The sequence below is a fragment of the Primulina huaijiensis genome, chromosome 15, assembly GCF_012295235.1.
Source record: "Primulina huaijiensis isolate GDHJ02 chromosome 15, ASM1229523v2, whole genome shotgun sequence".
In the NCBI taxonomy this organism is placed as follows: domain Eukaryota; kingdom Viridiplantae; phylum Streptophyta; class Magnoliopsida; order Lamiales; family Gesneriaceae; genus Primulina; species Primulina huaijiensis.
Window position 1 is genome coordinate 14359536 of NC_133320.1, and position 25992 is coordinate 14385527.

The window sequence follows — 25992 nt, forward strand, 5'->3', positions numbered from 1 at the left end:
CTAAGGGTCGGCCGAAATTTTTTTAAGCTAGGGCTTGGAGTTTTTGATTCTTCCTCTAGCAGTAGCTTAAACCGTCCATCACACGACGTTCTTTGATAAATTTAAACACTTTTCAAGCCATAAAACACAGCGAACCGTCTCCGTTCAGCCTCCATTCTTCCTCGCGTTTGATTTCGATATTTCATGCGTTTTTAACGCAATGATATATCTGAACTTTCTTTTATGCATCGATCATGTTTTATTCTGTATTTTGATATAAATTATGCATGAAAACGCATTGGTTTGATTATATGAATGCTAGAACGTTATTAAAAATCGTTTCGATATATATTTTGCAAGAACTTCAACGTTTTTCTCGAGTTTGGAACGTAGGCTTCGTTGGACAGAACCTAAAGCTTTTTTCTACGTATGGTCATGTTATAGGACGTGCTTAGGTGTCATTAGGTTGTCTAGGATGGGCCGATAGGCCGCTGGTGCAACAGAAAATGAAACAAGCGCAACCGCAGGTGTAAGGGTGATAGCCGCGGGTTCACGTTGGGCTGGTGGTGTAGGCTGGACCAGGGCTTGTGTCTAGGGTCTAGGCGAGGTCTTAGGGTCCCGGGATAATTATAGTATGGGTTGGTTAGGGTGTAGTTGGGTGGCAAAGCTGTTGGAGCCGTGAGTATAGGCTACGCGCATGAAGGCGGCGCAATTTAGGGTTACGGGTTTGGTGTAGTTTAAGGGGCTAAGCATGTGTCATGGGCTGAAATGGGTCAAATTAGGCTCTTAATGGTGTCTAAGGGTCGAATCTAGGGCTTGGTTCAAGTTGGAATCAATAGGAAGTCGTGCGGAATGCATAAGCGTCATAGCATCGCTTTTGGGGAAATTTGTGTGTTCATAGTTCGTTTGCATGATACGAGGTTCGGGCATGGTTTATGGCTGGTTTAAGATGTATTTTACGTGTGTGTCGAGTCCTTAGTCAATTGGTACGTCCTAAGTAGTTTTATTTAATTCGGGAGTCGTACGAGTCCGAATGCACTTTAGGGGCTGTTTTTGGTGTTTATTTTAGGATGTTATGGCAGCATGTCCGAGGACGATCCAACGAGGTTCACGATGTTCATAAATATGTATGATGTGAAAAATAATTATTTTTGAGGTATGTGATTTGTCTTGTGGCAAATTATGTTATGGGTTTAAAAGCCAGAGAACATGTCCGGGGACCTCTCCAGCTCTTCGGAGGAATTATGTTATGTTAGGGAGTGGACATCCGATCCAAGGGATGTGGTGATCCATGTTGTTCCAATACTGTGGTTAGTTTGATCAAACAATTTATGTTATGAGCCACTTGCATTGAACAAAACTCTAGGCAAAATGATTTAATATTACGATTATTATGACGAGCATGAAAATATGATTTTTATGAAAATGTTTTTGTAGGAAAGTCATGTTATGAATATTTATGCTTATATTATGCTATGTACGAGCTATGTTTAATTTGCATGAATTTTATTACGTATTACTTGTTACTCATGGTTTATGCATGCTGAGTCATTAGACTCACTAGACTTGATCGATACAGATGGTGTAGATGAGGAGGCTGGAGGTGGTGACCAGTGAGCAGACCCGGGTTAGTTGCAAGGAAAACCCCAGGGCCTTGTATCTTACTAGATTTTATATGCATGTTTTAAACTATTTACTCTGATTTTCTTTATGCACTGGTTTTGGTGACTATTAGATTGAAACCTTTCATGTAATGCTAGTTTTTTTAAATTATGGTGGTTGTTAGCTTGGATTTTTAAGGTTGTGGTATTTAAAACGATGGAATTTTAATATTAATTTTATTTTTAGTACGAATGGTGACCGTTATTTATTTTACGAGTTATATTTATTATAAATTTATTTGATAAGAAAATATTTAAAATTTTTTCGTAAATATTAAAGTAGTACTATGTTAAAACATAGTTCGTCACAATTTTCAAATATCAGATCTCCGATATGTGAGCATAAAATCTTCATTTCACTTTATACGCCGCATAATATGATTAATGATCCAATACCGGGTTTCTTAAATATATGTCCAACATTCCAATGATGTATACAATATCCAAACGATGTTATCTTTAAATCCGAATGATATTACCATCTGGTCAAATTTATACTACTATAAATGTGGACATAAACATCAATATATTCTTCTCAATACTCACTCCCACTAAAGTCAACATAAGACATTAATTTGCATTTAATTTTATAATTACATATACGCATACTATCGATTTCATTTAAAATATTTATGTTCAGTGAAAGTTTATCAATCAAGAAACCAATATCAATCATATTTAAATTTCGAAAAACTGTAAAGTTTCATTACCACATGGATAAAAGAAAAACTTGATTTGTCTAAATATGAAATTAAAATTAAATTCTGTCTAAAAAACGGTGAAACAAAAGTGTTTTCTAAATTCAAATAATAGGAAATAAAAACAATTCCTAAATAAATTTTTTTAAAACACAAACAGTCTTATTGTCATTTTTCATATGATGTATCTTTCACCATCGGTTGGCAACCGACTCCTTAGGAAACCTTTTCTTTGTACATTAACTGGCGTACCTGGGACAATCTTTCTTGACATATCCATCAGTCTTTTTGCAAAAGAAACAAGTAATCACTTTATCTTGTTTCTGTTGCTGCATATGCTATGAAGTCCCAGAGTTTCTTTCCTTATTGATCCGTTTTTTCTTATCAATGCAATTACCTTTATGGTTAGATTCTAAGTGAGCATTTTCAATCACATCTTAATTCAATTTCTTCTCCTCCTGAACTCATTGCGCAATAAGCTCATTCAAAATACACTTTTCTTTCTGGGTATTATAACTTATTTTGAATTGATTAAATTGCGCAAGTTGAAAGATCAAGGTTAAATTGTAACGTCCCGAAAATTTGAAGATCCACGTGAACCACATGCATGCAAGTTATTAAATTTCTTTGGTATTATATTAATTTGTTTTAAAGCATTAAATGCATGTTTTATTTCATAAATTATGTGTTTAATTNATTGAAAGATCAAGGTTAAATTGTAACGTCTCGAAAATTTGAAGATCCACGTGAACCACATGCATGCAAGTTATTACATTTCTTTGGTATTATATTAATTTGTTTTAAAGCATTAACTGCATGTTTTATTTCATAAATTATGTGTTTAATTATTGTTAAGCATTTTATGCATAATTCATACATGATAGAATTTATTTCACGAAATTTTAAAGGTTTATGCATTAAAGATTTTAAAGTTGCATTTCGCGCTCGAACGAGAAACGGAGACCGGAGAATTTTCAGGAAAATTATTTTATTACACGATTTATTTTTGTAAATTTAAGGTGAAGCGTTTTTAAGTGTATTTTTTTCAAAAATGGGAATTTTTGGGTATTTTTACCCGCATGATTTTAATTTTTATTGATACGTAAATTTTATCAAATCGGGAGAATTTTTAAGGGTTTGGCTAATATTTTCAAAATCTTTCCAACACGAAATATTTTCGGGAGTGCGTTTTGATATAACGGGCCTACTTTTAAGCTTGTTAGGCTTATAATTTTTTTTAAACCCTTAATTATCATATTAGGCCCATTAATTAATTGTTTAACCATTTAATTAATATATATTAACCCTTAACCTAAACCTAATCCTCTCCCCATCAGCCGACACCCCATTTTGATTTTTAGTGCCCTCGGTTTTAGAGAGAATCACCAGCTGAAGGCGCGACTTTGGCTTATTCTTGCTAAGAAATTCCCTCCGGCTTCCACCTCGAGTCCCTCATGTTTGTCCATCATTCAGGAATGCTTTGTATCGTTTTTCTCGCATCATACATGTCATATTATGCTGATGTTGGTGTTCGTGCGTGGGAACTCTGATCTAATTTAGTACACGAAAGATTTTCGGTTCATACTTACATTCTTGCATTCTTTTCATTACTACTTACGTTTTTGCCCTATAATGTGCAAGGGACTGCCAAAGTTTGATGTTTAGGGGCTGGTGAGGATGAGAGAGCCGAGATCTAAGTGCAGGAGATGAGTAAGAGTCGAGATCTAGCCTAGGTAGGGGCAGATCCGGTCGAGTAGTATTGTTTGAGGGTCGTTCAGGCTAGATCGAGTCTCGAGGGAGAGCCGGCTGTGCATGGTTTGATCCCAGCCTTGAAGCTGACCTTATTGGGTCCGTGGAAGGTCTGGGAGATGGCTGGGAGCGGTTGGTCTCGTCCTGCAAGAAAAATCGAGAGGCTTGGTTTGATAAAGGATGGCCGCAGATTTGGAGAGATTGCTTCCTCTCGGTTGTACGCACGCTCGGGCTACATGGGGCTGGTTTCACTAGTTGGATAGAACCAGTAGGAGGGTAGGGTGGTCTGCGAGGGCTCGAGTCGCGGCTGGAACCATCGGTGTTGGGGCTAAGAGTGGAACATGACAGGCAGTGCATTAGGATGTGTAGAATAGGAAAGGGCCGAAATTTCCAGCAAATGGTCAGGGATTTATGCGGAAGTTAAGATTCTGTTTTTATGGTGAGTTTAATGGTTGGACAAGTGGTTGAAGAAGGTAGGACCGAAAGAATCATGAGTTTGGGGGCCATGTGTTGTAATGGGATTAGAGGATAGGGGTTGGCCGAGAGTTGGGAATTTTCCTGGACGTTTCAGCCGTGGTTTTAGGGGCTTAGTTACATTGTTTTAGGAACTTTAAATGTTTTTTTTAAGATATTGTAAAAAGTTGGGAAAATTTCGGTTGAGTTTCGAGACGATTCGGGTTAAAACCGAAATCCCAGTCCAAGTCTTAAGATGAATCGATTAAATTTGGTTTTTGACTCGGGTTTATATCTAGGAATATTTTTAAATAATGTTTTGGAATATTTTAAGGATTTTGGTAAGCTTCAAGTCAATTTTAGAGGTCCAGAGGTGAAACGATAATTTTTGGGTTCGAGGGGCAAAAAAGGGTCATTTTGAACCCGGAGTGAGGTTTCGGTCCGGCAGCGCCCTGAGCACAAATTTATGACATTTTAAATGTTTATGCATCATGATCATGATTTTTATGGAATTATGATAAATACGTTGCATGCTTGGTTTAAAGGAAAAATTACGCATATGCATGTTTTATTAAGTGATGAAAATGATGATATTTTTGAAGGATGTGAATTGGTTGTGACTGACGATGTATATGTATACGATGACATGAGATATGATGAGTTGAGGCCCGAGCTCAGTGGGCGGGTAATGTTGTCGCTGATGTCCCCCGCCGCAGGTTACCACGGTTTTATAGATGGATCCATCGATAGAGCTGATACGAAAGTCACAACTAATTAACTGAATTCAATCAAAAAGCAAATGTATACGTTTATGATGATATGATTTCACACGAGAATGAAAATGTGTTGGAAACTTAACTTCGGCTGTTTGACAAATCATTTATCTATTGGACTAACTGATCAAATATTCGAATTATACAGCTTGCCTAACCGAAGTATCACGTGAGTTATCAAAGGCAACCGAATCCAGCTGAACTGAACTTTCGAAGTTAACTGACTGATCAATTGGAAACTGATCAGTTGAACCTAACTGGATTCCTGAAGACAGCTAACTGATCAGTTGGAAACCAATCAGTTGATTCACTCAACACAAGCTTATCAGCTGATCGCTCAGCCATACACGTCATCAAATGAAAAGGACGTTCAACCGACATCAGTACAATCAGACGGCAACTCGTAGTGGAACGCCGCATTTCAGAGTCTACAGTGTACGATTGTCAGGAGAATATCGACGTGGCAATCAACGGATATAATATTCAAATATTATATCAAGTTACCGTTGGAAGGAAAGCCTATAAATAGGCGAAGAGAGCAGCTGAAGAAACAAGGAGCTCACACTTACTAGTTCTATCTGTAGCATTCAAGGCAAACGTCTTGAGCTTGTTAGCACACTGTAATCCCTGTTATATTGTTAAGTTGTGCTAAGATCAGTCACGAACTGAAATAGCCTGTTGTAACTAAGAGTTTCAGTTTTGGCATTGATAAGACCAAACTGAAGTAGGTCAGCACAAACATTGTATTCGATCAAAGTCTTTTAGTAGAAATCATATCTTCGTGATAGAAGGGGTGACGTAGGAGTTATTCCATTCTCCGAACATCCAGAAACAAATCGCGTGCATTTCATTTCATTTACATTTTATTTCAGTTATTCTATCTTTCAGTCAGTTTACTTCCGCAACTGTTTTTCAATTAAACTGATTGTCATCGACTGACGAGATACCGAGTATCAGTTTGTCATTGAACTGAACTCAACTTACGAAAAACGAACATAATCCGTGAGTGTTTATTCAACCCCCCCCTTTCTAAACACTTTTCACATCTTAACCGATCCTTTCAAGTGGTATCAGAGCGGTTGTATCTCGTCTCAGAAAATCTATACTCTCAAACTGATCATTATGTCTTCCTTCAATAAGATCCCTATGTTTTCCAGAGAGGACTTCGATGACTGGAAATAAGAATGCAGGCTCACTTAGCTGCACAAGATGACGACATGTGGTACGTTATCACTGACGGACCAATGAAGATTCTGAAAGCCAATACAGCAGTGGCTATTATTGAAGGAGCACCTCAATGTATAGAAAAGCCCAGNATTTCTGTTGTTGTGCATAAGTTCGACAATATCAAGATGAGAACTGGAGAATCGATGCATGAGTATGATGAGAGAGTCAGTTGCATCATCAATTAACTCAATGCACTTGGAAAAGTGTAAACCAACAAAGAAGTTGCATTAAAAGTGACCAGAGGTCTTCCCAAGGAGTGGGACGTAAAGACCATTGCAATGAGGGAATCCAAGGATCTAAACAAAGTTGAGCTTCATGATCTATTCGCTGATCTGAAAGCCTATGAGTTTGAGCTGCAAACTCGAGAAGGAGAGCCTTCTAATCCAGCAGTCACAACTGCATTAGCTGCTGTCAGGACAGAACCAACTGGTTCAATCGAGAAGTCTGCTGATCAATTGAGCAATGATGCTATGTCATTATTCATTAAAAAATTCGGAAGATTTATGAGGAGAAATCAAGGGAACTTCCAGAAGAATTATCAGAGAAATAATTCTAAAGGGGAATCAAATGGTTGCTACAACTGTGGCAAACCCGGTCACTTCATTGCTGACTGTCCCAAACCCAAGAAGGACAGTCAGGGCTCGACTAAAAGAAGAAAGAAGTCATATGAGCATAGAAAGAGATCCAAGGATGATAAGAAGTTTTCCAGGAAGAAGCATGAGGTACTCTTAGCTGAAGAAAGTAAATCTAAATGGGCAGAAACTGACAGCGAGGAGTCAGAACCAGAAACCTCATGCAGTTCCAGTGATGGTGAAGAGGAAATGAAGTGTCTAATGGCTGGTGATACAGAAGAATAGTCAAGCATTCAACAGGTATTTGACTTCAGCTCAACCGATTTCACTAGAGAAGAACTTATTTCAACTCTTCATGACATGGTTAATGAGTACTACGAGCTTGCCTTATCTTTTGAAAAGGCCAGAGCAAAGCAAACTGATCCCATAGACAATAAAACTAAAACTGATTAATCAGTTGATGTGTTGAGTCTGAAAAGGGAGATTGCTGAGCTCAATGCTGAAAAAAGCAAGAATCAATCAATGATTCAAAAGTTGACGCTTGAAAATTCAAAGCAAACTGAGCTTATTCAGGCTTGGAACAAATCATCTGTTGCATTAAATGAAATGCAGAACTCACAGAAATCAGTTACCGATAAAACTGGTTTAGGGTTCAGCACCCAAGATGAAATGTCTCCCAATGATACTCGACCAAAACTGAATATGGATAAAGGGAAATACATTTACTTTGTCAAATCAGTTATGGTACAAGAACAAACTGAGCTAAGTAAACTGGTTGAACAGCCTACTGAAAGTACGAACAAGGCTAGAAGATATGGTATTGGTTATAGCCCAAAAGTTTTAACTGACTCACGTAGTCAGTCGTCAAAAAGATTCAGCAGAAAATATTCAAATGGCTACTCCAATTACTATAACAGCAAGCCGGTTCAGAAAAGATATCGGCTGAACAATCAGTCGAACAAAGCTGAATCACATGTTGTCTCATCTGCACACTACACACCAAACACACAAAAATCGAGAAAGACCATCTGGAATACAGCAACTGGACAGTCAGTCAGACTAATCCAAGTCTGGGTTCCTAAAGGACTAATTAGTTTAGGACCCAAATAGAAAAGGGTACCAAAAATTATATCTTGTGTGTGATTGCAGGTAACAGGTACAATTAAGGAATCAATCTGGTACTTGGATAGTGGAAGCTCACGATACATGACAGGAAATGCAGATTTGTTATCTCAACTGATCAAGTACACTGGAACAAAAATCAGTTTTGGAGATAATTTCAAAGGTAAAACTGTGGGTAAGGGTAAGCTTATCCATGGTAAATTTACCATTAATGATGTTTTATTAGTTGAGAATCTCAAGTATAATCTGATTAGCATCAGTCAGTTATGCGATAACGGATTCTCAGTTCAGTTTAACAAACACTCTTGTTCAGGTAAAGACTCAATTGATGAGGTTATTCTAACTGGCAAACGGTGTGGAAACACTTACAAAGTCAGTTGGAATGATCAACCTTATGCACCAGTATGTTTCATTGCTTCAAAAATTTCTAAAAACTGGTTGTGGCATAAGAGATTGAACCACCTGAACTTTAAATCTATTGCATATCTGTGTAACCACGATCTTGTAACTGGTTTGTCCAAAATGGATTTTGTCAAAGATAAAATTTGTTCAGCATGTCAGTTCGGTAAACAAGTAAAATCTTCTTTTAAAAACAAGGGCCGTAAATCTTCTTCCCGGTGCTTAAAACTATTATATATGGATCTCTTTGGTCCAATACCAATCATGAGCTTAGGGGGAATGAAATACACCTTGTTGATTGTGGATGATTTTTCAAGATTTACTTGGGTTATCTTTCTCAAATTCAAAGACCAAACTGCTGCACTACTGATCAAGCTTTTCAAAAGAATATTAAATGAAAAATCAGTTGGAATTGATAGAATCAGATCTGATCGAGGAACTGAATTCATCAATCAAATTCTTTCAAATTTTTTAGAAAATGCTGGAATTAAGAATGAGCTCTCAGCAGCTAGAACGACTCAGCAAAATGGTGTAGCTGAAAGGAGAAACCGGACACTTAAAGAAGCTGCTTGAACAATGCTTGCTGATTCGGGCATTTCTCAAAAGTTTTGGGCAGAGGCAGTAAACACTGCGTGTTATACTCAGAACAGATCGATGATTAATAAGAATCATATGAAAACACCATATGAGATCTGGCATGAAAGAAAAAGTGTGGTATCTTACTTCAAAATATTCTGCTGCAGATGTTTTATTCTCAATAATGGTAAAAATCATTTAAAAACCTTTGATGCAAAATCTGCAGAGGGAGTATTTCTTGGATATTCTTCAGTTAGCAAAGCATATAGAGTTTTTAATAAAAATTCTTTGAATGTTGAAGAATCTATCCATGTTGTTTTTGAAGAAAACGCTCTAACTGATAAGCCAACTGATCTAGTTGAGCTAATTAATAGACTTACAGAGATCAGTTTGGAGGATGAAGATGAAGAAGACAATCATATCAATCACAACAAACTCCAAACCCCAGAACCAGAAGTGCTAGATCAACCAGTTGAACAGGAAGGTATTCCTGATGTTCAGTTGGAGGAGCCTATTGAGAATATTCAACTGCCAACTGATGAAGCTCCAACTGATACAGAAGCAGTTACTAACTTGGATACAACAAACACTGAACTCAGATGGAAGAAATCACATCCTCCGGAATTTGTGATAGGTAATCCATCTGATCCTGTAAGAACAAGAAATCAAATGCTTAACTTATTTATTCATTCAGCTTTCGTATCGCAATTGGAACCGAAGAAAACTGATGAAGCTCTTGCTGATCCAAACTGGATAAATGCAATGCAAGAGAAGCTGAATCAGTTTACCCATAACAATGTCTGGAACCTAGTTCCGAGACCACTTTCAAAAACTGTTATAGGTGCAAAATGGGTGTACATGAACAAACTGAACGAAGATGGTTCCGTTGTGCGCAACAAGGCGAGACTGGTAGCACAAGGATACAGGCCGGAAGAAAGAATTGATTATGATGAAACATATGCACCGGTTGCAAGACTGGAAGCCATCCGAATATTCCTTGCCTATGCATCATTCAAGAACTTCAAAGTCTACTAGATGGATGTGAAGAGCGCATTTCTAAACGGTGAGCTGCAGGAAGAAGTCTATGTGTTGCAACCTCCAGGTTTCATCAATCATAATTTTCCTGATCATGTCTACCATTTGAACAAAGCCTTATATGGTCTGAAACAAGCTCCAAGAGCTTGATATGAAACGCTTTCAAAATTCCTAACTAATCATGATTTTTCAGTTGGATCAGTTGATAAGACCTTGTTCAAATTCTCTAAGAATGATCATATTCTACTTGTTCAAATTTATGTTGATGATATTATATTTGGGTCAACTAACCCAAAACTATGAAAGAAGTTTGCTAAGTTGATGCAGGACAAATTTGAAATGAGCATGATGGGTGAACTGACATTTTTCCTTGGACTGCAAGTGAAGCAACTGGAAACTGGTATTTTTATCAGTCAGACCAAATATACGAAGGAGCTGCTCAAGAAATTTGGCATGGAATCATGTTCAGCAGCATGCACTCCCATGAGTTCATCAGTCAAACTAGACAATGATAAAGGGGGAATATCAGTTGAGGCGACATTATACCTAACTGCTAGTCGTCCTGATATTGTATTTGCTGTATGCATGTGTGCTCGATTTCAAGCAAATTTTAAGCAATCACATTTCTCAGCCGCCAAAAGGATTTTAAAATACCTTAAGGGCACACAAAATGTTGGGTTGTGGTATTCTAATGACTCATCTTTCAATATAGTTGGATATTCAGATGCAGATTATGCAGGATGTAAGCTTGATCGTAAAAGTACAAGTGGATCATGTCAGTTTCTAAGAGACGGACTGATCTCTTGGTTCAGCAAGAAGCAAACATCCATATCTACTTCCACGACTGAAGCGTAATATCTTGTTGCTAGAAGCTGCTGTGCTCAACTGCTCTGGATTTAGCAACAACTGAAAGATTATGGAGTTATCGGAATCGCCTATATTTTGTGATAATACAAGCACGATTGCTATCACGTATAACCCAGTTCTTCACTCAAGGACCAAGCACATAGATGTCAGGAATCACTTCATCAGAGATCATGCCTTGAAGAAGGACACTAGACTGGAATACGTCTCAACTGAGCAGCAAGCAGCTGATATCTTCACCAAACCACTACCCGAGACTAAGTTTTCTCACTTTTGCAATATACTTGATTTAATTGATTTATCCTAATCAGTTTTACTAATTATATCTCAGTTTCTAATTTATTTGTGTCATTTATCTAATTCTTAACTGATGTTAGCTTGTCAGTTTGTTATTATGATTCAGTTCGTCATTTATTTTTCAACTGATGAGATTAACTATTGCAGAAAAATAAAAGAACAAGTTAAAACAAAATGAGTTTTTATTTAAAGAAATTGTTGCGGATTACACCAAAATATTCTTCTTCAACAAAAGACCTCCATTTGTTCGTCCAACGGGATATATCGCCAGTAGAAGTCTTAAGGAAGCTATCAGAAACAGTTATACGCTCCAAAATCGTCATTTCCTTGTGGAGCATCAGCTGGTAGACATAGCCATCCTCAAAGAGGTTCACCGTCTCGGCAACGTGCAAACGCTCTCTATATTTCTCCAGCTTTGCCAAAAGTCTAGGAGTGTTAGCTTCTCCACATTCATAGAGGAACTGGAGTCCTTGCAGCTCCTCCCAATAGCGAAGGATCTTTTGGAAGACTTCAACTTCCATATCAGCTTTGCGCTTCTCCAGAGCTGTGTTCATGAATTCTTCAGCGATATCTGGAGTCTTTAAGCTACTTGCACCTGCCATTTTAACTACTGAATATTATTAACTGAGCTACTCTTATTTATAGCGCAGGGTCAAAGAAGATGAAAGGGCTAATTCGCTACAGCAGACTATTAACCTTCTAAGCATAAGATTTAATTTGATTAGTCTTGCTTAAGTTCGCGTAATATTTATATGCATTTTTTAAGAGGGAATATTGGTTTTTAAGAGGTTAACTGAGAAGACAAAAGTTAGTAAATCTTCAACTGAAAGGACACAGTTTTACAACTGATCGTTCAGTTGGATATTCCATTAATCTTCTCACATACGTTAACCAATTAACCATTTTTATATTCCAAATTAAGTGATGTGACTATCTATCAAAGCATTAAATGCTATCTTTCAGCAAATGATAAGTTGAAATGTGGACCCACATGATCCACATGTTTACTACACACGTTCTTACCACACGAACACACGTTTTATTTCAAAATTTTCATGGACTGACACGTGTCCAATAATCCGAACAGTCGCGTACATAAGTACTTTTCCCGCTCCATTTCAGTTCTTCTTCTTACGCTTATCTAAAATTCTTAGAGCAAAAGCAAATTCAAGCTTTCTTTTTCGTAAGAAATCATTCAGTTCAAATGGCCAACCAAATTCCAGCACATATGTTGAATGCTATGGCGATCAATTTCGATTCAGTTCTATCTATCAAAGAAGCCGATGTCAAGATTGTATTTCAAAAGCTACAATCAGTGGGGACAATCTTCCCAAGAGATCTATCCGAAGTAACTTCTCGATTTCTACTCTAGTGGATTTATCAATCCGGATGGAAGCATCTCTTCTACTGTCAATGGTCAGTTGCTGACCATATCTGAAGATTCCTTTGGTGAAATATTCTTGTTGCCGTCTGATGGACTGGCACACCTTGCTGATGTTAAGCATTGGATGTTGTAGAGATGCAGACCCTACTCTCTGCTGATGGATGGAAAATCGAAGTTTCAAATCCAAAGAAGGAACTAAAGCATGAGGTTCAGTTGTTGGCTGACATTGTAGCCAAGGGGCTATTGGCGAAGGCAGGATCCTTTGTTGCTCTCACTCTGGAAAAATTTCAAGCCCTTACTATTATTATGGCATGACGAAGACTCAACTGGAGGCAACTCATCTTCAAAATATTGAAAAATATGTTTCAATCCACTAAACAGTCCAAAGGATTTGCGGTTCAGTTGAGCTATTTGCTGAAAATCAAAGGGTTGGTGGCTGATGATTCAGAAAGATCATCAAAATTCAAAGTTTTCAATGCCAAGAGTATTCTGCCGCCCAAGGCCAAACTGGATCTTACTCCTGATCAGTTTGTCAAGATCAAAAAGGAGACTGGAGCACAAAAGGCTGCTCCCAAGTCTGTAAAAAAGGCAAAAACTCTGGCACTGCTGAAGACCTCTAAGAGGAAGCTGATTGTCAGTGAATCGGAATCGGAGAAAACTCCATCTCCCAAGGTTACCAAGAAGCCCAGAACTCAGAAAACCAAGCCAATAGCTTCGCTGGAAGCTATTCAAACTGAAATGCTGAAACCATCAGACGCTCAACAGCCTATTCAGGCTATTCCACTGAAAGTCGTTCCAGCTGAAGTTTCAGCAAAAGATCAGTTGCCTCAATCAACCGATCCATCCAAGAAGGTCATCACCTCAGCAGGTGAAAAGGAGTCAGCTAGGGCTGTCACTTCTCTGCCAACTGTCAATTGCCCTACCATCTTTGCTCGCGCTCGACCAAAATGGATCACTATTCGAGAATTGGTGGAAAATACTCGTTTGGGACTGAACATTCCACACATTCTCACTGATTAGAAAGGCAAGGACAAGATGATTGAAGAGCCCAGGCCAACAAACGCAATCCAAACCCATATTGACCTTATTTAGGAACAGGTCAATGCATTTGCAGCGTCCAAACTGAAAACTTATGAGGCTTGGACCATGTACAGAACTCACACTTTTGCCAAACAGTTGAAAAAGAAGTCTTAGCTGAAGAAGTGTATCAGGTTGGAAGCCATCGTTTTGAGGATGGTCAAAGCTGCTACTATTGTGCAGGCTTTGGAAAGAAAAAAATATTTCTTTGATCTAATGAGAGCCAAGAAGTTGGCTCAACTAGTTGAGAAGTTGAAAGCAAACTACATTCCTACGAATCCAACTGCTTACAATGATCAAACCGTGCTTACTCAGTTGGATTCAGATCTTACTTCCTTGCATGTACATATAAGATTTTGGGAACAAGATCAGGAATTAGTTGATCATGGAGGGTCTTCAGAAGAAGAGGAAGAACCGTCATCACCAAATAAAGAGCCAGCTCATGATGTGCCTCAACCCTCAGTTGCTGATCCTCCAATGTACTCAGAACATGACTTAACACTTGTCAATATTGATGAAATTATTCAGTCAGTAGTACAGGAATCTCAAAATAGAGGAGCTTATTTCTGAATCAGTTGATCACTCAACTGATCAAGCAGTTCAAAAGGCTCCTATATTAACTGAAGAGCCCGTTCAGCCGGTTATCTCTGCTGAACCAGATGATCAAACTGATGTGCCAGCTCAGTCCACAGATAAAAAAATTGCTGAAAATGTGGAGGCACAGTTGCTCAATTTTGAAAATATTCCAACTGACGAGCCAGCCCAAGTTTCAGCTGATTCTCAAGCAGAAGCACCAGTTGATGATCCTCCGACTGAAGATACCACAGATTTACCTATTCAACAGGACAGTTCAGTTGCTACTCATGATCCATCTTCTCCTCCTCAAGATCAAGTTGAGGTTACTGAATCAGTTGTTCTAGAACAGACTATTGCAGAGACGGTCGTATTTGACAGGACCTTAGTGGTCTTTGATCAAGTCTCCAAAGAACAAGAACATGGAAAATTTGGAAATTTACTTCCTCATTCATCTACTGATCTTGAAGTAGTTCTTGAAGAAATTCAAGATATTCAGAATAATATGCACAAAATACTTACTGCCATTTCCCAGATTCAGCGAACTCAACTCGCTCATACTTTGAAACTGGAACATGCAAAGGTATTCAATTCAGAGAAACTAAAGACAGTCCATGCTACTGTGACCTCTTTTTCCCTTGCAATAGAAGAAATCAGGAAGAATAGAGGCATAGCTGAAAGTCTCTCCGTAACCCAAGATGCAATCTGTGGGGACCCATACGCTAATTTATTTAGTAATCATTCTTGGGAATAATTGGATCAATTAAATCAATTGGGTCTAAAATTTTTTTTTCAAAATACCGTGCGGAACATAATGTAATCAATCTGATATACATATCACAAGTTAAAAGTACAAGTCTTGTACAACATAGATCCATATCAAACTAGGGTTCAACAACTACATGTCAATTGATGAAACCTATTCTACTGCTGGGTCCGGATCTCCACGCTAATCTTGTTCTCTCATCCTCTTCTTGACCCTAATCCTGTACCACCTGTTGTCATGCACACATACAGACACAACAACAGCCGGATAAATCCGGTGAGAATAATATTCCAGTATAAACAATGTGTACACGCAATCATATGAATCGATATAAAAGCATGCAACAGATATCAATAACATGTATCATAATTTGAAAGACATGAATCAATATAAAACTGTAAATAAACTCGTAACTCAACATCTCAGACTCAACTCATTTCTAATCTAGGGATCCAGATTCCTGGACATTGGCATAAGATACCGAATCTCCGGAATACAAGCCGATCCGCTCCTACGCAACATCGATATAAACCAAGCATCCAGTGTCTTGGCATATCCGCCAAAGACTTGGCACCTCCGCCATTGACTAGGCACCTCCGCCCTGACTCAATACATGCCTTGCTATAACTCAATAGACTAAGCATATCAATTTCATAACTTGCAAACATCAATGCAATCAATTAATTATGTGATTTAGGAAAACTCGAGTCAGATCTAAGTCGAGTTATATCCTCCCGATTCAACATTGATTTATACCTTTTTTTTTGTCAATCTGATGAAGTCAAAGTCTCGAATTCGAAGCTTGTCAATACTCAATCTGGCAATGACAATATCAAGGAGTACAATATCAATATACAACTCAATCAATACTGGATATAATCAGGACTCAATCTAATTCTGTTTCGACGGCATAACTGTACAATCTCAATATTCCCGTCAACTCAAACAGCAATAGATATCAAGTACCAATCATAACCAATATCCAATACAAGCTATAATTTCAGAAATCTGATTAATCTCCATCCAATATCTGAAAACTAAGAACAATTTTATACGATGTTCGTTCTTTGATCTCATTTCGATTTTATGATTACCAGTAATCACAGAACACATAATAATACTCAAATCACAATTCTTTCCATATCATAATTTTAATTCATATCAGAAATTAATAAAACTTACGTTCTTTTGTAGCTGTTGACGAGAGGATCTCAGAACTGTGTTCGGATTCAAATTTTGATAGATGGATCTTGAAAAATCAAAGTCAAAGACAACTTGAAGCTTTGAGGGAATTCTGGAGGATTTCTCTCTTCTTTGACGATGAAATGAATGAAAAGTAACAAATTTATATATCCCTTGCATGGTGAAGATACGTGGCACCACTCTTTGAGCTGCACGTCTCGCGCATATGCGCGACCTCCCTCGGCGCATATGCGCGAGGCATTCTGTCTCGGCACTTGCTGTATCAGCTGTTCGCGCATATGCGCGCACTACATTGGCGCACATGCGCGACATTCTGTGGAAATGATATCTTGGCTACTGGACCCTCGCGCATACGCCACATTTTCTGTACTTGGCGTGGTCAAGTGCACCTGCTCGCGCGCGAGACCTACTGTTACGGCACTAATCTTCCTGCACAGCTCGTGCATATGCGCGTCTCTCTCTCGCGCATATGCGCGAGGTTCTCTGCCGGCCTCGCACATACGATATCACATGCAAACTCAATCAAATCTCAGAGGGTCCGTCTATAATCACAACAAGCTATAAGTATTAATCTCAGATTATCAACATAAAATACTCGGGCATTACATTTCTCCCGCTCTAAGATACGATTTCGTCCCCGAAATCACAGGCATCAAATCATATCAAATAAGAAATTTATAACAGAAGCTAAACAGGAACTCACATCAATGGAATAACTCTAGGAATTTCTGTCTCATATCGAATTCAGTCTCCCAGGTAGCTTCTTCAATGCCATGACGACTCCACTGAACCTTCACAAGCGGAATAGTCTTCATTCTGAGTTGTTTTTCTTTACGATCAAGAATCTGGATCGGCTTCTTAAAATAACTCAGTGTTTCATCAAGTTCGGCCTCGTCTGGCTGAAGAATATGTGAAGCATCGGAAATGTACTTCTGCAATAAAGATACATGAAATACATCATGTATTCAAGATAAAGAAGGCGGTAATGCGAGTCGATAGGCGCGATCTCCTATCTTCTCGAGAATCTCATACGGCCCAATTTATCGTGGAGACAATTTTCCTTTCTTGCCAAATCTGACAACGCCTCTGAAAGGTGAAATCTTCAAAAATACTCTGTCTCTTGCCTCAAATACCAACGGTCTTCGTCGCACATTGGCATATTTGGTTTGTCTATCTCGAGCTGTTCTCATTCTCTGTCGAATCAGCTTCACCTTCTCTGTCATATCTTGGATCATGTCAGGCCCAATCTCAGGTACCTCAGAAATATCATCCCAATACAGAGGGGATCTGCACTTCTTACCGTACAACGCTTCAAACGGTGCTATCTCTATACTCGTCTGATAGATGTTGTTGTACCAAAACTCACAAAGTGGCAAAGAATCTTGCCAACTAGTGCCAAAATCTAGCACTACCGCTCTCAGCATATCCTCCAGTGTCTGGATAGTCCGCTCTGACTGTCCATCGGTCTGAGGATGATATGCGGTACTCAGATGTAACTTCGTACCGAGAGCCTGCCGCAAACTGTGCCAAAAGTGCGAAGTAAACCGAGGATCACGGTCTGATACAATCGACTTCGGCACTCCATGCAATCTGACTACTTCTCTGACGTAGATCCTGCCATCTGGTCATGTTTGTACGTCATCTTGTACGGAATAAAACATGCTAATTTGGTCAATCTGTCAATCACAACCCAAATCGCATCACAACCTCTNTCATCTGGTCATGTCTGTACGTCATATTGTACGGAATAAAACATGCTGATTTGGTCAATCTGTCAATCACAACCCAAATCGCATCACAACCTCTGGAGGAACGTGGTAGCTTCGTCACAAAATCCATAGAAATGTGATCTCATTTCCACTCAGGAATAGACAAGCTATGTAACAAACCTCCTGGTTTCTTTCTTTCGGCTTTCACCTGTAGGCAATTCAGACATCTGGCTACAAACTCTGCAATATCTGCTTTCATATGTTTCTACCAGAACTGTCTTTTCAAATCGTTATACATCTTTCCACAACCAGGATGAATACTGAATCGACTACAGTGTGCTTATGACAAAATCTGTTGTTTCAAATNTTGTCTTTTCAAATCGTTATACATCTTTCTACAACCAGGATGAATACTGAATCGACTACAGTGTGCTTATGACAAAATCTGTTGTTTCAAATCTGAAACATCTGTCACAACAAGATGATTATTTACATATAAGACACTGTCACGAACCTGATACTCAGATTGATGTCCTGTTCTGATCATCAAAATCGAGTTCTGAACAGTCTGATCAACTTTCTGAGCTTTTTTAATTCTCAATATCAGCTCTGGTTCGACTTGGATAGCACACAATCTCACTGGCTTACAATCTGTCTCAAATACCAATCCAGAAAGACAGTAATCTTCTATCAAATGTGAAACACCAATCGTCGACAAGGATAAAGAACATACCTTTCGACTCAGTGCATCAGCTGCTGCATTTGATTCCCCTGGATAATATTAGATTTCACAATCAAAGTCTTTCAATAAATCAAGCCATCTTTGTTGCCTCATATTCAGTTCTGACTGTGAGAACAGATACTTCAGACTCTTGTGATCAGAATAAATCTCAAACTTCTCACCATAGAGGTAATGTTGCCAAATCTTCAATGCAAATACAATCGCAGCCAATTCAAGAGCATGAATCGGGTAGCGAGTCTCATGTGGCTTTAGCTGTCTCGAGGCATAAGCAATGACATGGCCTCGCTGCATCAAAACACAACCCAATCCGCTGTGAGAAGCATCAAAATAAACAACAAAATCACCAATACCTGACGGGATAGTCAACACCGGAGCACTGGTCAATCTCTTCTTCAACTCTAGAAAACTGGACTCACATGCCTCTGACCAAACAAATGGTGCATTCTTCTGCGTCAGCTGAGTAATAGGTCTAGCAATACTAGAGAAATTTCTGATAAACCGACGATAATATCCTGCCAAACCCATAAAGCTGTGTATCTTTGGTACAAATGTCGGTCTCAGCCAAATGATCACGGCCTCGACTTTGTTCGGATCAAAAGAAATCCCATCTCCAGAGATAATGTGACCCAGAAATATCACCTTTCTCAACCAGAATTCACATTTAGACAGTTTGGCATACAATTTCTCAGCCCTGAGAGTTCTCAAGACAGTTCTCAAATGTTCATCATGATCAATCATAGTCTTCGAGTAAATTAGAATATCATCAATAAANTAAACCCATAAAGCTGTGTATCTTTGGTACAAATGTCGGTCTCAGCCAAATGATCACGGCCTCGACTTTGTTCGGATCAAAAGAAATCCCATCTCCAGAGATAATGTGACCCAGAAATATCACCTTTCTCAACCAGAATTCACATTTCGACAGTTTGGCATACAATTTCTCAGCCCTCAGAGTTCTCAAGACAGTTCTCAAATGTTCATCATGATCAATCATAGTCTTCGAGTAAATTAGAATATCATCAATAAATATAATCACGAAATCATTGAGATATTTTTGGAATATACGGTTCATCAAACCCATAAATACCGCTGGATCATTTGTTAAACCAAACGGCATGACAATAACTCATAATGGCCATACCTGGTTCTGAAAGCTGCCTTGGCGATATCAGAATCTCTGACTCTCAACTGATGATATCCAGATCTCAGATCGATCTTGGAATAAATAGAAGAACCCTGCAACTGATCAAATAAATCATCGATACGAGGCAAAGGATATTTATTCTTTACCGTAGCCTTATTTAGTTGCCGGTAGTCAATGCAAAGTCTCATTGACCCGTCCTTCTTTCTAAAAAATAGTACTAGAGCACCCCAAGGAGAAACACTCGGTCTGATGTACCCCTTGGCCAGTAAATCTTCTAACTGCTCTTTCAACTCTTTCAATTATATCGGTGCCACTCTGTACGGTGCTCGAGAAATAGGTGTTGTACCTGGCATAAGTTCGATGCTGAAGTCTATCTCTCGGACTGGAGGCAATCCCGGAATCTCATCTGGGAAGACATCAGCAAACTCACATACCATTGGCAAATCAGCCAATGATGGGCTCGATTTCAGTATGTCAACTGAATATACGAGGAATCCCTCTGCTCCTTTCCGTAATAATGGAATCATCGATAACGCAGTTATCAAAGGAATTCTAGCTCTAGAACACTTACCCTAGAATTTCCATTCATCAGCCATATCAAGTCTGAATTTCACAATCTTATGAAAACAATCTACAGTAGCTCTGTACTTTGGTCAGCATATCAATACCGATACAGTCAAAATCAGACAACACAAGTACAATACAATCTAACTCAATATCATGGCCATCATACTGTAGCATACAAGGTTTAACAGAATTCACTGATATCAACCCTGTCCCCAAAGGAGAAGAGACAGAAACTACAGCAGATAATGACTCAACAGGCAACGCATGAATCAATGCAAATCTCTCCGAAATAAATGTATGGGATGCACCTGTATCTATCAATACATATGCAGGATAACCACAAAGAGTACAGTTACCTGCAACGACATCATCAGGTGCTTCATGGGCCTGTTCCTCTGTCAATGCAAACACTCTGGCCTGCTGTCTAGGAGGCTGGCTAACCGTCTGGCTTCCTCCTGGCCTTGGCTGTGACGGAGTAGGGGCTGGGTGGAATGAGTGAACAGCAGATGCTCGTCTATCAGGCTGTGTCCCTGATCCAGCTGATTCTGTTCCTTGGGATCCCTGGGAACCTCTCTGTGGACATACTATAGCAAAATGTCCCTGCTGTTTGCAGATGCGGCAACTACCAAGTACTCCTTGGCATTGCTCTGTGGGATGTCTCCCTCCACAAGTCCTGCAATAAGCCTCGGTATAACTCTGTCTGGACCCACTGGAGCTAGAAGAACTGCTGCCAGACTTCTTAAACTGTTTCCCTTTAGCTTTCAACAGATCTTTCTTTCCACTGCTACCACCACTTTCAAATCGGGGAGGTGGTTGGGGAAACTGAGTTGAGGACTGTTGCTGTGGTCTCGGTGCTGTGGCAACATACAAATCACCTTTCTACCATATCAGGCCGGATTCAACTCCCTTTGCTCTGTTCAGGGCCTCAGCAAAATTATTCGGTCGCCCTGCATTTACCAGTGTAAAGATCTCGGGATTCAGTTCATTGATGAACTGATCAGCAACAGCTTCGTCATTTTCAGCAACATATGGAGCAAACCGCAACAAGGTAGAGAACTTGGCCACATATTCTTCAACATTCAACTGACCCTGTCTCAAATTTTCAAACTCTGCTCCCTTGTCTTTTCTGTACAAAACGGGGAAAAATCTTTGATAGAATTCATCTATAAAGACCTTCCAAGTGATAGTCGTACCTCGATGCTCCAATGCTCTCTTCGTTGTGATCCACCAATTCTTTGCAACATCATGCAATTGGTGCCCAATCAGTTTAACTCTCCGCTCATCTGTGTAGTCCAATGAATCAAACAGTATCTCAATGTCATCTAGCCAACTCTCACACTCAACTGAAGTCTCAGTACCCTTCAGAGTTGGAGGATGGAACGACTGAAATCTCTTCAATAGGGTTTCCATCGGTGTTGCTGTCACATCCATCGGATTCGCAGAGGTACTGCCCTGTTCTGGGATTTTTCGAGGAGGCATATCTGATTATCTAAAGGGTTAGCAATCATAATTGACAAATCTGTCTCAGTCCCCTTCTGATCATCTTACCTCTGATCCAGAATCGGTTCTGATTCATTCTCAATAATACAGGTTACCAATGAAAAAAGATAATTAGGTAAACATGTATATTCCAAAGCAGTAAACATGTTAGCACACAGAAGCAGGAAAGAAAACTCAATCTACCCCGCTCACTAGCTTCTATCTCAGGCTAAAGGAACCTACTGCTCTGATACCACCTGTTGTGGGGACCCAGACGGTAATTCATTTCGTAATCATTCTTGATAATAATTGGATCAATTAAATCAATTCGGTCTAAATTTTTTTTTTTTAAAATACCGTGCGGAACATAATATAATCAATCTGTTATACATATCACAAGTTAAAAGTACAAAGCTTGTACAACATAGATCCATATAAAACTAGGGTTCAACAACTACATGTCAAGTGATGAAACCTATTCTATTGCTGGGTCCGAATCTCCACGCTAATCTTGTTCTCTCATTCTCTTCTTGACCCTGATCATGTCCCACCTGTTGTCATGCACACATACAGACACAACAACAGCCGGATAACTCCGGTGAGAATAATATTCCCAGTATAAACAATGTGTACACGCAATCATATGAATCGATATAAAAGCATGCAATAGATATCGATAACATGTATCATAATCTGAAAGACATGAATCGATATAAAACTGTAAATAAACTTGTAACTCTACATCTCAGACTCAACTCATTTCTAATCTAGGGATCCCGATTCCTGGACATTGACATAAGATACCGAATCTCCGCAATAGAAGCCGATCCGCTCCTACGTAACATCGATATAAACCAAGCATCCAGTGTCTTGACATATCCGCCAAAGACTTGGCACCTCCGCCATTGACTAGGCACCTTCGCCCTGACTCAATAGATGCTTTGTTATAACTCAATAGACTAAGCATATCAATCTCATAACTTGCAAACATCAATGCAATCAATTAAGTATGTGATTTAGGGAAACTCGAGTCAGATCTAACTCGAGTTATATCCTCCCGGTTCAACATTGATTTATACCTTTCTTTTTTTCAATCTGATGAAGTCAAAGTCTCGAATTCGAAGCTTGTCAATACTCAATCTGGCAATGAAAATATCGAGGAGTACAATATCAATATACAACTCAACCAATACCGGATATAATCAGGACTCAATCTAATTCTGTTTCGACGGCGTAACTGTACAATCTCAATATCCCCGTCAACTCAAACAGCAATAGATATCAAGTACCGATCATAACCAATATCCAATACAAGCTATAATTTCAGAAATCTGATTAATCTCCATCCAATATCTGAAAACTAAGAAAGAATAATTTCATACGATGTCCGTTCTTTGATCTATTTTCGATTCTATGATTACCGGTAATCCCAGAACACATAATAATACTCAAATCACAATTCCTTCCGTATCATAATTTTAATTCATATCAGAAATCAATAAAACTTACGTTCTTTTGTAGCTGTTGACGAGAAGATCTCAGAACTGTGCTTGGATTCAAATTTTGATAGACGGATCTTGAAAAATCAACGTCAAAGCCAACTTGAAGCTTTGAGGGAATTCTGGAGGATTTCTCTCTTCTTTGTCGATGAAATGAAGGAAAAGTAACAAATTTATATATTCCTTGCATGGTGAAGATATGTGGCACAACTCTTTGAGCTGCACGTCTCGCGCATATGCGCGAGGTATTCTGTCTCGGCACTTGGCTGTATTAGATGTTCGCGCATATGCGCACACTACATTGGCGCACATGCGCGACATTCTCTGGAAATGATATCTTGGCTACTGGACCCTCGCGCATATGTGCGCCTTCACCCGGCGCATATGCGCCACATTCTCTGTACTTGGCGTGGTCAAGTGCACCTGCTCGCGCATATGCGCGCACCCTCGTCGCGCATATGCGCGAGACCTACTGTCACGGCACTAGTCTTCCCGCACAGCTCGCGCATATGCACGTCTCTCTCTTGCACATATGCGTGAGGTTCTCTGCCGGCCTCGGACATACGATATCACATGCAAACTCAATCAAATCTCGGAGGGTCCGTCTATAATAACAACAAGCTATAAGTATTAATCTCAGATTATCAACATAAAATACTCGGGCATTACACAATAAGAAATAGAGTTGACTTTGTGGAGACATCTGTTTCCAGAAAGATAGACTTGATGCAAACAACTGTGTTGAATGCAGTCTCAGACGTAGCCACTTCTGTTAAAGTTCTATCAACCGATGTTAAGAGGTTATCTATCAGAATGGAGGCGTTTGACAAAAAGGGGGAACAGACCTAAGCTACAATCAATCAGTTGATGGATTTATTTGTACAGATTATTTTATTCTTTCATTCATTGTACGAATCTGTACACGACAGTTATTATTTTATCTACAACAGATTTGAAGGACGTCTATAAGATTAATTGATCAATTATTATTTGCTTAGTTTTGTCAAACACCAAAAAGGGGGAAATTGTTGGAAACTTAATTTCGGCTGTTTGACAAAACATTTATCTATTTGACTAACTGATCAAGTATTCAAATTATACAGCTTGCCTAACTGAAGTATCACGTGAGTTATCAAAGGCAAACGAATCCAGCTGAACTGAACTTTCGAAGTTAAGTGACGGATCAGTTGGAAAATGATCAGTTGAACCTAATTGGAATCCTGAAGACAGCTGACTGATCAGTTGGAAACCGATCAATTGATTCACTCAGCACAAGCTTATTAGCTGATCGCTCAGCCATACACGTCACCAGATGAAATGGACGTTCAATCGACATCAGTACAAGCAGACTGCAACTCGTAGTGGAACGTCGCATTTCAGAGTCTACAGTGTACGATTGTCAGGAGAATATCGACGTGGCAATCAACGGATATAATATTCAAATATTATATCAAGTTACCGTTGGAAGAGAAGCCTATAAATAGGCGAAGAGAGCAACTGAAGAAACAAGGATACAAAACAACTATTTTACTCAAGCTATTACTCTGCTGAAATCAAAAGCTCACACTTACTAGTTCTATCTGTAGCATTCAAGGCTACCGTCTTGAGCTTGTTAGCACACTGTAATCCCTATTATATTGTTAAGTTGTGCTAAGATCAGTCACGAACTGAAATAGCCTGTTGTAACTAAGAGTTTCAGTTTTGGCATTGATAAGACCAAACTGAAGTGGTTCAGTACAAACATTGTATTCGATCAAAGTCTTTTAGTAGAAATCCTATCTTCGTGATAGAAGGGGTGACGTAGGAGTTATTCCATTCTCCGAACATCCAGAAACAAATAGCGTGCATTTCATTTCAGTTACCTTTTATTTCAGTTATTCTATCTTTCAGTCAGTTTACTTCCGAAACTGTTTTCAGTTAAACTGATTGTCATCGACTGACGAGATACCGAGTATCAGTTTGTCATTGAACTGAACTCAACTTACCAAAATGAACATAATCCGTGAGTGTTTATTCAACCCATCCTTCTAAACACTTTTCACATCTTAACCGATCCTTTCAAAATGTATACGTATATGATAACATGAGATGACACGATTTGACACGTTATGATTTTATACGACACGTTTATGTTATGTTTTTAAGTTCATGAAAGATATGTTGAGTATGATATTTTTCACTACTGTGTGCTATGTATATGTACTTGTTATTCTTGGTACAGGTGTGTTGAGTCTTTAGACTCACTAGGCGTGTGTGCTGCAGGTGAGCTTGATGGTAAGGGGACTGGAGGTGCCGAACTCTGAGTAGGCAGACCTAATGCGGCGACACGACCCGACGACCACATGTTTTCCGCATTACGATTTATGAGATTGAGAGGAGATGAATATTTTTCTACTTTGATGAATTTAAGATTTTTACTCATTGATGTTTACGCATGATTTTGG

At 39.0% G+C, this 25992-nt stretch overlaps 1 long non-coding RNA gene across 1 annotated transcript; it reads left to right on the forward strand.

Moving 5' to 3' along the window:
• The first annotated feature begins 3590 nt into the window (after nt 1–3590).
• LOC140960408 (uncharacterized) lies at nt 3591–25992 on the forward strand. Its single transcript, XR_012172165.1, has 2 exons — nt 3591–3794; nt 25811–25992. It is a non-coding gene; the product is annotated as an uncharacterized lncRNA (long non-coding RNA).